The sequence below is a fragment of the Rhinolophus sinicus genome, linkage group LG07, assembly GCF_036562045.2.
Source record: "Rhinolophus sinicus isolate RSC01 linkage group LG07, ASM3656204v1, whole genome shotgun sequence".
NCBI lineage: Eukaryota > Metazoa > Chordata > Mammalia > Chiroptera > Rhinolophidae > Rhinolophus > Rhinolophus sinicus.
In genome coordinates this window covers 58,268,679-58,283,941 of record NC_133757.1, presented here as the reverse complement: position 1 = coordinate 58,283,941, position 15,263 = coordinate 58,268,679, and positions in this window count along the sequence as shown.

Here is a 15,263-nt window from a genome sequence, read left to right as displayed (position 1 = left end):
CAGGTGTTTCACATACCCCAAAAGGATAAGTTTATACATCCCCCAAAACTAAGGGGATGTGTTTACACATGCCCCTAAAAAAAAAAAAAGAAAAAAAAATGCATTGCTAAATGCCAGAGGACTAGGCACCTCAGGGGAAGAATGAGAGATAAGAGAGAGGAGAAGGGGAGGCAATTCTACCCAGAGAAATAAAAGCCTTCCTGCAATATAAGGCGGACTGCTTTCCTTTCTTGGGTCAGCCCAGTCCATGTCTCAGAGTGTCTTCTCTTTTACCAATAAACTTCTGCTGTTCATGCTGCACAAAATTCTGTGTCTTGATTGAAGTCTTTCCTTCAAGAAGACAAGAGCTGAGGTTTTCACATCATTTCCCGGTAACAAGTTTACTGTCTTGATCTAGAATTCTGCTTTTGTCTCCTTTGGGATACAATTGATACTGTTTTAATAGCCCATGTTTATCCCCAGCTGATTGATGATTCCAACCCACTGGTCCAGATCACAGGCCTGGATCACTCAACAGTTATCCTCTCCAGCACATTAACTGCTGGATTCTAATGAAAAGAGAACATCTACCTGTTTAATTTAGTGACTCTCCCCAAATGAAGCAGGATGCATTTCTCTCTGATGTCGTTGCATACACATTTCCTTATAGAACCCAATAGATGCCTACACAACTAATGCTACCACAGCAACTCAGATTTAAATTTGAATTCTTGTTTTGCTATCTTTCTTCATTGTGTATAATTCACTGAGAAAAATGTCATCCTGGTTGTGCCCTTTTTCTTGTTTTATAAATATTCATTTCTTCCTGACAATATAAAAAATGTTGAAATAAAACTTTCAGGTTTTTCTGGGGGGAAAAGGAATGACAATTTTCAATTACTCTGCTGCTTATCACAAAAGCAGTTTCATTTGCCTGATGACTTCATTGACTGGTGTCAGGATACTGCTAAGTAAAGTGTTTTGCTAGCTGAATGCCACCCACAGAGCTAGACAAAATATTGCTTTTCATGTACTTTACAAAAATAGTAGCTATTAATTGTTCTGTTCAACCATAAGCTGATCAAGCTAAAGAAAACAAGAAATGTGGCATTTACAATTCAGAAAGCCACTTCCCTCAGATTTCTAGTCATTAATTCACAGTTTAAACCTTAGATTTAGGAATATTTGCCAAATACTTTGAAGTATCTGACTTACTGAATGTTTACTTATTGCAAGTCAATGAAGTAAAGTTCTAAAGAAGTTTGAGACTGACTGAGATTTACTGTATCATTATAACATAATGTGTTGTTTCCCTCTGGTTTAATGTATTAAAAGTTAAAATAAGAATTACTATTTCATTTTTAACAATGCCTGGACATAATCATAGTCAATTTTCTTCAACAAGCATTAATTGGGGCTTATGCCATGTCAGTGAAGGGAAGCAGAGTCTGCCACCCCAAAATACACCCTTTGGGATATTGATTTTAAGCTGATTATTAAGGAACAAAAGACTCAGAAAGAACCTGGAATCCTTCCCCTTTACCTGCCTTAATGAATTTAGATAGAGGACCTGCTCCAGAATGGGAGATATCATCACAGATAACTATAGCTTAATATAATCTAGTTCCATAGAAAGGAACCTAGCAATGCCCATTTGTTCAAAGTACTCTCTGTGTCCCACTGTTAAGCAAATATATATTTACCAGACATTTGCTTTTTCACCTCCATGTGAATTGTCTTCCTATCTTTTGAAGTCTCAAATCACAATCCACCTTCTCCTTAGCTCCAAATGGCACATAAAATTTAACTGCCCAATGCCTTTTTGGGTCTCATATCTGTATGGACCCCCTAATGTACATTCATGTAATAAACTTTGGATATTTTCTTCTGTCAATCTGTCTCTGTTAAATTTCATAATTAGCCCAGCTAGAAGAACTTAGAAGGTGGGAGGAAAATTATTTTTCAATATCAGGCACTGTTCTAGGCACTATGAGATAAACAATGATTGGTTCAGAATTGTGTGTAACTTTTAAAGTAAGACCAGGGATTATGATGCAAGGAATATGATGGTAAATTCTTCTAGAAAAGCAGACGGGGACTGAATTGTGAAAACTCTTGAATGCAAAGTCAAAGATTATAGACGTAGAAGGAGCCATTGTAGACATTATCCAGAAGAACGGCATGATAGTCGATGCTTTAGATATGTTATTTTGGTCATAGTTCAAATGATGCCCAGGTATAGGATGAGACTGATGCAAGGGGAGCAGAAGCACATCTGCTATAGTGGATACAGCAGTGAAATAGTTACCATGTGGATGGAAAGCAGAAAGAGACAATCATGAACATAGAGGCAATATAGTCTGCAACTGATTATAGCGTAAAACAGAAACAAATGAATAAAATATTGTTTAAAATCACAGCCATTCATTTCACATATCTCTTGGGAAGACATTATGTTGACATATTTACCATCAAACTTGCTAGTTGACACTCACATTTCAATAATAAGAGCTAGTTTTCCATGTAATAAAATAGATAGGTAGATAAATGTGGCGGCTATCTTAACAAGAGATCCTTAAAATAATTATAGTGTGGTAGTAAAAAGCACACATTTCTAGACCTCAGTTAAAAATTCTGGCCTGTGCCACTGTAATCATATGACCTTAGGCAAGTTTCTTAATCTTTCTAGTCTTGGTCTCTTCACTTTCTGAAAAGAAGATATGTATGTCAACAGCATAGAATTGTTATAAAATGTAAATTAAATATTATTCATGGAACATCTAAGGCTGATTCTGGCAAATAATAATGGCTTAACATTTTATTCATAATTATGTAGACAAATGGAATTCAAAGTCATTTTAAGATACCCTATTTTCAATTCAACTCTTATGCAGAATTGAAATATTTAGAACACATCAAAGTAAAACTTAGTATCGATTTACTTTATAAGTTCAGATCTATGGTATATTTTATTAATAAGTAAATTAATAGGGACATCTTTTAATCCATATCGACAAATCTACCAGTTTTTCATATAGTGCATTTGATTGCATGAGGTTTTTATTGAACATTTTTTAAATAAATAAAATATTGATAAGTAAGAAAAAATTCCAATTAAATATTTGCAGAATCCTGGAAGCATATCTGAGGAATCTCAGTCTTCTCTGGAAGACAATTATAAAAAAACAACATTTATTCTGTTCTTTAGATTCCACATATAAGTGAGATCATATGGTATTTGTCTTTCTCCGTCTGAGTTATTTCACTTAGCATAATGTACTCTAGGTTTATCCATATCGTTCCAAATGGTAAGAGTTCATTCTTCTTTATGACCAACTAATACTACATTGTATAAATGCACCACAGTTCTTAATCCAGTCATCTACTGATGGACATTTCAGTTGTTCCCATGTCTTGGCTGTTGTGAATAGCACTGCAATAAACACAGGGGAGCATATATTTTTTCGAATTAATATTTTGGTTTTCTCTGGATAGATACCTAAGAGTGGAATTGCTGGGTCGTAAGGTAGTTCCATTTTCAGTTTTTTGAGATACTTCCATACTGATTTCCGTAGTGGCTGCACCAGTCTACAATTCCACCAACAGTGCACGAGGGTTCCCTTTTCTCCACATCCTTGCCAATCTAAAGAATAGAATAAATGAGCAAACTATACAGAAATAGTTTCAGAGGTGTAGAAAAAAAACAAACTGATGGTTGCTAGATGAGAGTGGGGTGGGGATGAGGAAGAAGGTGAGGGGATTAGAAAGCACAAATTGGTAGCCACAATATTGCCATGGGGATACAAAAGACAGTTTGGAAAATATAATCAATAATGTTGTAAAGATTTTATAGGATGTCAGATGAGCACTTGTCTTATTAGGAGATCACTTCATGGATGGCGTAGATGCCTGGCAACTGCAGTGTACACCTGAAGCTGAAGCTGAGTAATATTGAATGTCAACTATAATTTTATATATAGGTAGATAGATAGATAGATAAATAGATACATATAGGTAGATAGATATAGATAGATATATAGTCACGGGATATAGAATACAATTTAGGAAATAGAGTCAATGTAATTGTAACAGCTACCATATTTCCCCAAAAATAAGACCTAACCGGAAAATAAGCCCTAGCATTTTTCAGGATGCTCCTAATATAAGCCCTACCCCAAAAATAAGCCCCAGTTAAGATTCTCAGCCAGATGAACTCATTTAGTATGTCCATTGCAACACACGATGGACATATTGAATTATAAAATAATAATATTAATATATAATTAAATATATATAAATAATATTATTGACATTAATACTTAAAATAAATTATAATATAAATTATAATTAAGTATTTGTAAATACCCAGAGGGCACCTTTGGACGAGAGGTAAACACCTATGTAAACAGATGAACTCGAGACTTATTGCTGAATGACCAATCAGAGTACAAATACAATGCACGAATAGTGTGCGGACTTGATAACAAATGGACTTGGTTGTGTCTAATGACTCTTCATAATGCATGTCGTGTGTTGTAACGGATGTACTTAATGCACATGTGTGAAATAAAGAAATGTTTTCTGAATTTTGGTGCCTGCAATTTTTCGTCGCTTTTGTGTGGACCATCATTTTTAACTGTCATCATTTTTGTTGCCACTCCTGTCTCGTAAGTCTTTAATTAACAATAGACTTACCAGTAGGTTTACAGGGAATAATATTTTGATCCCCAGACAAGATGAGTGCAAAAAGAAAGAGCTATTCCATCGAGTACAAGAAAGGAAACGTGGAGGACTCCTGGGGCAAGAATCTTATGGCTTTCTGCAAAGAAAGAAGCTGGATCTCCAAATGGTCTGAAGATAGCGAGCAGAGTACGATAACCTCAGTCAACAGGTGGATGAGGGAAATGCTAAGAAGCGCAAGTGTGGATCAGGTTGGCAACCATTATTTCCTGAGCTGGAAGACATCATCTATGAATAGATTGCTGACAGGAGAACAAAGGCTTGGGTTGTGCGCAGGGCTGATATTCAAGCATTTGCCCTTGCAATGGTACCCCAGTTAGAAATATCCCCAGAAGAATTCAGCACATCACAACACTGGCTGGATGGCTTCCTTCAGTGATATGAACTGTCTCTAAGATCGACAACACTGTTCAAACTAGAAGATACTGAAGTTATTAAATGTGCATTTGCATTCAAATCCTTTGTTGATGGCATCAACTTTTCTAAATACCAACTCTTCAACATGATTGCTATGGATGAAACTGCAGTGTTTATGGGCCAAAGATCTCAAATGACAATTGATCGGAGGGGGGGCCTGGTCAATCTCCATTCCCTCCACTGGTTACGAAAGTGCGTGTGTTACCTGTATTTGGGCAATTCGTCTGGATGGAAAGAAAGCCCCACCTCTAATCATCACTAAGGGCAAGAAAGATAAGGTTGAACGTGTTTCAGGCAATTATGTTCTTGAAACCGAAAAAGCCTGGGGCACACAAGCAGTTATAAGGAAGTGGGTCAATTTAATGCTGCCACTTGTTTTGCGAGGTGGCCAAAGAGGTCTGCTAGTCTGGGATTCAGTCAGCACTCACCGCGCTAAAGACGTGAAGAACTTCCTTGCAGAGAGAAGAATAGATCAAATAATGATTCCCACAGGAATGACTGCCTATCTCCAGACTCTTGATATTGCAATAAACAAGCCGTTCAAGGACCATTTGCACTTAGAAATCAATGACTACACTGAAAATAGAATGGAGAGAAATCAGTGTGGAAACTTTGTGAAGCCTAGCTTGCAAGAGGTCCTGATTTGGGTGAAGAATTCATGGGATAAAATCACTGACAGCTGTGTCTCCAGTGCACTACGAGCAGGCTACATGGACAAGAAGTGCTCATTTAAGGAGAGCTCTATTGCTGGACATGAGAGATTGGGGTCAATCGTTCTACAGGAAATGGAGTTGCAAGAAATTATAGTCGGGATTTTGGGTTTGGAGAGTTATGGCGATGTTCCAGAAGAAGATGACATGACTATATTTGAATAAATGTAGATTGTTTTACATGAATAAATGTAGATCATTGTACATGAAAAACTAAGACATCCCTTGAAAATAAGCCCTACTGCGTCTTTTGGAGCAAAAATTAATATAAGACCCTGTCTTATTTTCAGGGAAATATGGTATATACGATGTCAGAGGGGTAATAGATTGGGTTGTCACTTTGTGAAGGGTGTAAATGTCTAACTATTACATTGTTTTGTACACCTGAAACTAATGAATAAAAGAAAAAAATAGTAAACAAAACATGAACGTGGTACAACTCCAGTGCTTTGTCCTGGTTTTAGCCTATCAACAGACAATGTTATTACATGATCATTCTTGAGGTTCTTATTCTGGGTGCAAATGCTCTTCAGCAATAACCTGAAACTGAAAAGACACAAGTTTATTACTTAATACCTGATAATTGCACAGCACACCTGGGGGCCACACAGTGAGGTCATAGGTGGAGACAGAGAGAAAGTGCTCATGGGCCTGGGGTTCTGCTTTCATTGGGATCAAGAGTGGCAGCCCTTAGGCTCACTCTTTATTGGTGAATTTAAAACATAAGAGCAGAAATTTAAAGAAAGGGAAGAGAAAGCAAACAAGTAGCCCAACTGGTCAGTTATTAAATCAACCAAGGTCTCTAAAACAAAGGCGCCTCAGAGGGGGCTGTCACTTGGCTCTGTATGTAGTTCTATGTGGCAATGTGTAAATTTAAGATCTTGCATCTTTGAAGTGGATTCCTGTTTGAAATGGATGCCCAGGCAATCAAAGCTTAAATCATGCACTTGCATTACAAAAAGAAAACAAACCAACAAACAACAACAACAAAAACCTAAGTCACGGCTTAGACTACACACCCCACACTTACTTTGTAAATGCCAAACACCCAGAGAAAGAAGAAATGACTTGCTCAATTGACATAGCATGTTACTGGCAAAGCCAAGATTTGTTCTACTTTATTCTTGGAAACATGAGGGCAGAGCAGCAGAATACCTTCTGATAATTAAGACTTACTCCTTCAAGCAGCACCTTCTCTGTATCTTCGGCTTTGTCCTCCAAATCTCTCAGTTGCTACTGTCCCCATTTCATCTTCTTAGTAAAGCTACGAAGGAGACTCTGCATGAGGCAAGCAAAACCCATATAAATAGAAGTGCTCTACAAGCAGAAATTTGTCTGCTTTTCTCACTACTGAATGTCTGATGCCTAAAACAGACTCGTTACCAAGTTCTTATACCTGTGAATGCCCATTTAATAGACCTTGATTAGGACTAGTGGGTGAATGTGATTTTAATTTAAAAATAATGTTAATAAAGATAGTGATCTTAATTAACAAAGATTTACTATCTACTAGGCAATATTCTAAGCACTTTATATATCATAACTTAAATGTCTCAGCAGACCTACTGGGTTGGTATTTTTTTTATCTGCATTTTGCCAATGAGAGATTTAAGGAATATATGATTCAAATCATTTTTCAAAGTTGGACAGGAATTGAATGGCAGAGACCATTTTTGAACTAAAGAGTTTGGTTCTTGCTTTCAAAACCACTAGAAGGGGCTGGCCCGGTGGCTCAGGCGGTTAGAGCTCCATGCTCCTAACTCCGAAGGCTGCCAGTTCGATTCCCTCATGGGCCAGTGGGCTCTCAATCACAAGGTTGCCAGTTCAATTCCTCCAGTCCCGCAAGGGATGGTGGGCCCTGCCCCCTGCAACTAAGATTGACCCCGCCCCCTGCAACATGGCACCTTGAGCTGAGCTGCTCCCGGATGGCTCAGTTGGTTGGAGCGCATCCTCTCAACCACAAGGTTGCCGGTTCCACTCCCTCAAGGGATGGTGGGCAGCACCCCTGCAACTAGCAAAGGCAACTGGACCTGGAGCTGAGCTGCGCCCTCCACAACTAAGACTGAAAGGATAACAACTTGAAGCTGAATGGCACCCTCCACAACTAAGATTGAAAGGACAACAACTTGACTTGGAAAAAAAGTCCTGGAAGTACACACTGTTCCCCCAATAAAGTTCTGTTCCCCTTCTCCAATAAAATCTTAAAAAACAAAACAAACAAACAAACAAACAGAAAAAACACTAGAAAATGGCAACAAGATAAAGTCTGGAGTCTCATTTTCCTTCTGGCAGTTTCAGTTGTTTGAAAATGAGACGCGAGAAGTCTCATTTTCCTTTCAGCCAGAGGAAAAAGGTTGTCTTCTTTCAGAGTAGGTGACAGTCCCTGTAGGAGGGCGTGGCGAGCATTTCAGAACTGATACCAGATCTGGGCTGGGGACTAAAGTGGGTGATTATCTGGCTGTGGTGATTTGAAGCATATTACCCCAAATTATGTAGTGCTTCTCCCTTCAAGAGGTGGAATTTTTCTGTACTCAACTTGAGTGTGGGCTAGATTTGGTGACTCACTTCTAATGAATAAAATACAGTAAGTCCTCACTGGACATCGTTGATAGGTTCTTGGAAACTGACTTTAAGTAAAACAACATATAACAAAACCAATTTTACTATAGGCAAATGGATACAAATAAGAGTTCCTATGGCATATTTTGATTTTATTTTTTTTAATGTTCTTGATAAGTTTAGTCTGTATCATGAAGTAAGAATATTCATTTCTTAGAAGGGGTCCTTATCAGGCTGGAGTTACATAAAGAACCCCCAGGAGGGTCTTTATCCATGTGCCTTACAGAGTTTGATCTGGGTACATAGAAGCATTTGCTACTCCATTTACTCTCTTTGCTGAAAACCCAAAGGCCCATGTTAGTTATTATTTTTCCCTTTATACCATTAATAAAGAAAAGAAGTGCTTGTTGGTCTGGGAGAAGACTAATTTGATTGGGGGGAGAGGAGAAATAAACAGATTAGAGTTGGTAATTGTGTTGTAATACAATGCCTTAATGCAAAAAAATACATTGTAAAGCTGGGTCGTATAATTTCTGAAGGAGGCTTTTTAGTGTACATTGCACATTAAAATGCATTTGTACATGCACTTTAATTTGATGAATGGTGACACCTTCCTATTCAAAACGCCAAGTCATGGTTGACAAAGAGTTCAAGGGGGACTGAGAGAAAGCAAAAAGAGAGTCTGTGTAGAAAATTTTGATCCCCCATCAGAACATGCTGGAGCCATATTCAGAAACTCTTACTAAGGTACCAAAATCAGGGTCTCCCCCCAAACCATATGTTAGGCATTTACGTATTGTATATACGCAGCCATAGAGAGAATTTTTTAAAAATCTTAAAAATATCATATTCCAAAGTGTACTGACAAATTTAGGTCCTTGTTGATGGTAGCAGAAAAAGAGAAAATATTTCTTTTTCTATGATTCCATTTGCATGTGATGTTAGTGGCTTGGAATAAAGTGATAGTTATGAAGGTTGTGAAAAGTCATTGCTCTCAGGATGTTTTGGAAAATAGAGCTGACAGGCTCATGGACTAGATGTGGAATGTGAGACAGATACAAGAACCAAGGTGGAAATCAAAGTTTGGCTTGACAAGCAAAAAATCTGTGGTGCTGCTAGAATCTGTAGTGCTGTATTGGAGAACACTGGTGGATTAACAGGTTAGGTAACATTGATGGGCAGTACGTCAGCAGTTCTCTTAAACTTTTATTGTTTATTTACAGCTAAATATAATGTCAAGTGTGCAGATGGATTTACATATCCATAATGCAAGGCAGAAGTTGTCGTTGAAAATATAAATTTGGGTATCATCTGATTACAGATAGTTGTGATAGCCACCTCCAAAATGGCCCCAAATGATTCCTGGCCCTTGGCCTTGTATCCATGGCCTTGTTTGGTCCCCTCCCTCATTTTATGGTCTACATGACTCATAGAATATGGAAAAAGATGGTATGTCACTTCTGAGATTAGGTTATTGTATTAGCGTTTTCCACAGGCAAAACAGGAGAGAGAGAGAGAGAGAGAGAGAGAGAGAGAGAGAGAGAGAGAGAGAGAGAGAGGACTCATGCAATTATAGAGGCTGGCAAGTTCAAAATCTGAAGAGTGAGCTCTCAGACTGGAGAGCCATGGAAGAGTTGAGGCTGCAGTTCAAGTCCAAAAGCAGTCCACTGACATAAGGCCTCCTTGCTCAGAAGAGGACCAGTCTTATTGTTAAATGCAGGCCTTCAACTGATTGGATTAGGCTCATCCACATTATGGAGAGTAATCTGTTTATTCAAAGTCCACCAATTTAAATGTTAATCTCATCCAAACACACACACACACACACACACACACACCAATATAATTATTGATTAAATATCTGGACCCGGCAGCCCAGCCAAGTTGACACATAAAATTAACACTCACAGTTATGAAAGATATATAGCTTCTTCCTTGCCCAATCTTGGGTCACTTTGTTTTGGGGAAGCCAGCTGCCATGTTATGAGGATACTCGACAACCTAGTGAGGGCCTTCTGCCACATAAGTGAGCCATCTTGGGAGCCAGTTTGGTCCTAGCCAAGCCCTCAAATGACCTCAACTGTAGTCAAGAGCTTGAGTACAACCTCCTGAGAGAGCCTGATTAAAACCATCCAGTGAAGTTGTCCCTGGATTCCTAACCCTCAGAAAATATGCAACATAATATTTTTTTTCAAGCTGCAAAAATTTAGGGTAATTTGTTAGGCAGCAATTGATAACTAACAGAGATTTTGGTGCCAGACATGTTTAAGTATTAACAAATACCTTAAAATATGGCAGTGGTTTAGGAACAACTCAGTCAGTGGAAGGGAGAGGACTTTGATGGGGGTGTTAGTGAAAGCTTAAAAATCTTTGGGGAAATTTTATAGAAGCATCATGGTTCTTGAGGAGGCTGTGATTGATAAAAGTAAAGAAAACCATCTTGGAAACTGGCGCAAAGGAGATACTTTCATGTAGTGGCAGAATGTTTAGCAACACCATTCCCGGTATTAACCAGGAAAGTTGAAAATGTACATAATGAATTGGGTTATCTAGCTAAGAAGCTTTTCAGCCAGAGTGTTAGAGGTACTACTTGTTTTTATCTTGTGCTCATAGTAAAGTGTGAAATGAGAGAGAGAAAAACTCAAAGAAGGACTGTTAAAATGAAGGAGCTGGGACTTAATAATTCTGAAAATTCTCAGGTTCTCTTGTGGTAAAATAATGCTAAAATTAAGAAATGGCTACTAAAAAATTATCAAATCCAGGGAACTGCTAGGAAAATGCACTAAAGATAAAGCCTAGGGTGTGACAGTCAAATCCTGTGTTAAGACCTCAGAAAAATCAAAAGTGGTGCCTCAGAATATCATTCTGTCAGACAGCAGGTGCTCTGAAGGCTATAACGGTGTAGCTCACAGCCATCCTTAATCAAATAATAGAGCTTCTATGAAGCTTAAGAGCACCATTCCTCAGTTGGCCCAGCATCCACCCAAGGTAGAGTAGAGCTTATTTCAAAAAGGTATGGAAGTATGTCCTTTGTCTAATTTGTGGGAGAGATGACTTATCTCTTTAGTTTCACATGTCTTCCGATTTAGAGAAAAATTAAACTTGAGAAGATGTACTTAAGGATTTAAATTCAAAGAACTTCATTTTTACCTGGGCCTGATCTCTGACTCTTGGTCTTCATATCTTTGTTTAGACATCTCACCACCTTAAATTGAGACTGGTCTGTGTGAACAAAAAAATGGCAGTGATGGTATGTCATGTCTGTGGCTATGTTACATGATGTCATGGCGTCTGCCTACTTCTCTTGGAATACTTGCTCTGGGGAAATCAGGTGTCATATTGTGAGGACACTGGGGCAGCACTGTGGAGTGACCATTGTCAAGAGGAACTGAAGCTTTCTTCCATCACCCAGGAAGAAGCTGAAGCCTATTTCCAATAACCACATGAGAAAGCCATCTTGGAAACAGATCCTCCATATTAGCTGACAGCTAGACTGCAACTTCATGAGACCTTGAATCAAGACCATCCACCTAAGCCACTGATGAAGTCTTGACTCCCAGAAACCGTGTGAAATAATAAATGTTTGCTGCTTTAAGCTGCTAATTTGGGGGTAATTTGTTAGGCAGCAACAGATAACTAATAAAATGGTGTTTAAAGCCGTTGGTTTAGGGACATCTCCTGGAAATTGAGGGAAGGTAGAGAAGTCATGTTGTCAGTTGCCTAAGTCCTGTTGGTGTTTAAGTATGAGATGCAGGGGGAGAAGATACAGCTATATGACTATGGCAAATTACTGGCATTTATTTTCCCAATCTATCAGATGGAGCTAGAACAGCTTACAGTGATGTGGATGAATATTAATGAGATAACATCTGTAATATGTATAATATAGTGTCTGTAATAATGCAGTCACAACTGGTATTATTTTCCTTCTTCTTTATACTCTACCTACCATAGTTTTAGGTTTCCATTCTCATAAACAGGTCAGAATCTGAGATGTCCAGATGAGCATTGTGAAGTGGGTAAAATTTTCAGAATTATTTTCAAATTAGGTTGATTTTGTTCTTTGTAACTATCTTTTTATTTCTTTAATTTGGTGCATTCGAAAACCTGTTTTCCAAGGTCAGTAAAATAATCTTATCAAAATATGCATCTATACTCTTGTAATTATATGCAGGAAATATTGCTGTAGAAGAGGCATATTAAGGACAGTATGGAAGGTTTAGGTTTCACTTTTAGTATTATTCGTGTTCATTATTATTGTGTGTATCTGACTGTTGAGAACTTTCTATTCAATCGTATGTTTTTTTTCTAGGTATAACATCCTGGGAATTTTTTTAAGCAATGAGAAGTTAAAAGGTATCTATTAAAAACAGATGGGTAGAAAATCTATGTTCCTCAGAAATTATTAATGTCACATTTAGAAATACTGTACAGCTGAAATCTGAGCTTAGCCATCAGGCATGTGACAATTTCCATCCTTATCTGCCAGTCAAATGCTTCAAAAAGACTTAACAATCTTGCATTTCGTACTGTGCTGGCAAAATTAGATTCTTGTTGGTGGGAGCAGAATGCAGGGAAATTATTTATTTTTTGTTTGATCGCTTTGGAAATTCAGAACAAAAATTCTATAAAACTATTTCTTATATTGTTGTGAAATAAACATTATGGCCAGGTCACAAATTTCATTTTAGATGATGATGCTTATATTTTAAAAAAAAGTGGGCTCAAGGCATATTTAAATATCTTTGTATATAAGCCTACATTGAAAGGGAAATGTAATCTTATCAGAGTAACTTTCTGAGTCTTAAACAGTGAGTGTGTCTACCACAAGAGCATGGCGCATTTGCACCGCTAACCTGGATCTTGGAATTTCTTTTCATTACCCTTTTGTCTGTTGCTTTTCTAATTCATCATCTTCTATTTTGTACTTTAAGCATGTGGAAAATATATTATAATCGTTCACCTTTTGTTTCCTAGAACATAAATTTTACTTTAGGAATAAAAATGTTTAATGAGGGAAGAGAATGAATATATTTTTAGTGTTTCTACATGACCGAAGTTCCTTGAAACCAGACACTAACGTGATTTACGTTCATGAAATTTAGCAGAGATTTTCCATGAAAGTGACTATAAAAGGGAAGGAAACAAGATTGGGTAGAAGGAGAGGTTAAACTGTGAAACAGTAGAACAGAAGCATTCTGGAGCTAGACTTGACATTCATATTTGTTCCAATGCCTTGTCATTGAGTAGTCATTGGATGCAGGCTGCCTCCAAAGAGGGGAGTGTAACCCTGCAAGCCAGTGGAGTGATGGAATCTGTGTGTACTGCCTCAAGAGAGTCAAGTGCTAAATATTCAAGAATTTTGAAAACTGGTTATTAAACTATCGAAACCTTGAAATCAGTGATCATGGGAATATTTATTTCATGTTTTTTCTTTTAAAGCATCAGTTTACCAGCACAATTCTGAGTGTATCCTTGGGCAAGGTAGCTTCCTTCAGCAGAAAGTAATGTCCAGAAAGGTACTCACCTGTGAGCCATTATTAGCAGGCAATAATTTCAGAAGCTAGGGCAGTGAGTGTTTCAGTCATGAAAGGGGAGATTTGGACAATGCCGCATGACGTACACTATAGACTAAACCATTTATTACCCAGATTCACTTGCTTTGTAGAGTAAGTTTATCCCTTTTAAGAAAGATTCCTCTGAATTCCAAGCAGTCTCTTTTCCTTGGATTGCTTAGAAGATGAAGATTAGTTAATAGAACTTGAAGTCACATATTATGTTCATCATCTTCATTCCTGACTCTTTTGAAATCCCTTGTATAGTCTCATTATGCTTGGCTAACACCTCTGCTGGTCTAGAGGGCATAACTGATGGGGTGAACCTTGTTTTCATAACTGAAAACTCTTTTCATGCATGGCTGCTATGCTTGTCTATTTACCATCAACACTGGCTAATGAAGTATCAAATGACTCCCAAGGGGATCATCTATGTGCCAAATTTATTTATTCCTGTCCCCATAAGCCCCACCACCTCCTGATGCCAGGGTGAATTAGCCCTGATGTAATGTTGACTCCTTCCTTTGCCTCTAGTCTCTTGGCACAAAGAACCTGAAGTGAGTGGGTGGAAGCCTGAAAATAAAGTTGAATGGGACTCTATGTCCCCTGGTGGAAGTTTTACCCCTTTTAGAACTAGAAGCTGTAGAAACTCAGAGTCTAAGGCAATGGAGAATGGAAATGCAAATTTTCTACATGAGCTATTGCAAGTGAGAGCAATGAAGGTTACTCCTATCCCTGTCCTCTTAGTTCCTGGATTCACCTCTTCTACTTATTGGAGACCTCACATGCTTCCATCCCCAAGCTGGTATGCCAGCTGGGTCAGGGCAGCAGCTTCTGGGTAGTGTTATATGTAGTGTGACACCTCTGGTCATGTGTCATATTTTCTTTGGTGTGAAGTTGATCTCTCAGTCTGTTGTGTTATTATGCGGGATTCTGTGTTGCTGCATCAGACATTCTGAATATCTTTAGATAATGTGTTAACTGAGGTCCTGCGGGCAAGAAAGAAAAATCCATATGTACTGATTCCAGTCAAGATGATTTGCTGCCTTCAAAGGTAGGAGGGATTCAGTGTCATAAATGTGCCACCAAAAAGTCTTGTGGGTAGATGATATCTTAGTAGGCTATGGGGGGGGGGGTTATGTTGTAGGGGGTTAAACATTTAGCAGAAACAGTAGTTAGATCAGTCTTAGTGACTGGGGACACATACTATTGGGGCCATGTAGCTTCCACCTGTGACTCAATGACTACCCCATTCATAAGCTCATTGTATTAGAAATGGGGTGGTGGGTAATAAGGGCTGACT